The sequence below is a fragment of the Mus pahari genome, chromosome 16 (assembly GCF_900095145.1).
Source record: "Mus pahari chromosome 16, PAHARI_EIJ_v1.1, whole genome shotgun sequence".
Lineage (NCBI taxonomy): Eukaryota > Metazoa > Chordata > Mammalia > Rodentia > Muridae > Mus > Mus pahari.
In genome coordinates this window covers 41,752,773-41,754,338 of record NC_034605.1, presented here as the reverse complement: position 1 = coordinate 41,754,338, position 1,566 = coordinate 41,752,773, and the positions used below count along the sequence as shown (strand labels likewise).

Genomic DNA, 1,566 nt, shown 5'->3' with positions numbered 1-1,566 from the left:
TGGGGTAGGCAGTGATATGTGTGTGGAACTCAGAGAACAACTTGTGGGACTTGGGCCTCTCCTTCCATCACTTAGAATCCAGGGGTCAAGGATCTCAAGTGACCAGACTTGGGGATAAGTGTTGTAAATCCCCTGACCCATCTCACCAGCCCCTATGACCATAGTTACAAAGTAACAATAATAATAACAACTTGAATAGCAAGTATTGGTGGAACTGTGGAGAAACTGGAGCCCTGTACCCTGCTAATAAAAATACAAAATGCTACAACTGAACTGCTGTAAAAAATGTACAACTGTGTACTCAAAAAAAATTAAACGTGGTTATTCTGTGAGCCAGTGACCCCACTTCTGGGTGTGTTTCCTGAAGGAGTGGCAAGTGTTGGTGATGGAGGTCTTAGGCAAAGACTCATAGGTCCGCACCCATAGCAGCAGTCACAATGTGCAAAAGTTTAAAGCATTCTTTGCCTAGTAACAGATGTGCACTAATATGAGGAGTGTGTATGCAAAAGAACATAAAAGAAATCCTGCCACATGCTTTTAAAAAAACATGAGCAAGGACCTTATGAAAATAAATCAGCCTGTTACGACAGGGCATATGACGGTTGGCATGAATATTCACAGTGGTCAAAGAACAATGCCCAAGGTTTGGGGAGGAAGCAGAGTGAGGAACTGGTATTGACTGGGGAAAATGTTTTGGATCAAGAAGACAGGAAAGTTCTGGAGAGAGATGGTTGTGACAGTTGTACCACACAGCCACTGTCACTATAGTGCACACATGAAAATAGCCGAAGAAAGAAACAAACTTAAATATCCAAACCCCCGTGCAAATGGTCACTCTCAGTTATAAAAATACTGCTGCTGAAGAAATTTCATGTCGCAAAGATGGAGATGACTCATCCTTAAAAGATAAGTCAGTGTGGTACGCCTATGTGAGCTGCTTCTGGCTGCCTGTGATGTGACTCTAATCCTGTTCCAACAGTGACCCTATCTCCATGTTTTCCTCCTCTGCTCAAACATTCAGCTGTTAACCTGAATTTCAGAGGTTCTAAGACTTGATAACAAATAGCTTTGAGTTACTATAATCAGAATGAATTTGCAGAACATTTATCCCATAACTTGGGTCACAAGAAATAGGATCTCAGGGTTACCAGGCCTCCCTGCAAAGATCGTGTCTAATTAGTCAGAATGCAGGCCATGGAAGGGTAGTGGGAGGAAGTTTGGAGAGATTATGAAACTGTGTTCTCTATGATCAGGGAATGGGTGCATGAATCTAGACATGGGCTGAAATTTGTAGGAATGCATACAAAATAAGAGTCAATAAAAAGAGCCCAAGAGATGATTTGGCAGGTAAAGATGCCATCAAGTCTGTCTTAGCTAGGGTTTACTCCTGTGAACAGACACCATGATCAAGGCAACCCTTATAAGGACAACATTGGGTCTGGCTTACAAGTTCAGAGGCTCAGTCCATTACCATCAAGGTGGGCAGCATCTAGGCAGTCATGGTGCTGGCAGAGCTGAGAGTTCTCCAAGTTCATCTGAAGTCTGCTAGTGGAATACTGACTTCCA

The 1,566-nt window shown here is 42.9% G+C and overlaps 1 pseudogene; it reads left to right on the top strand.

The window, feature by feature from the left end:
* The first annotated feature begins 827 nt into the window (after positions 1 to 827).
* LOC110333683 overlaps positions 828 to 1,566 on the top strand; it is a 42,114-nt pseudogene continuing 41,375 nt past the window's right edge.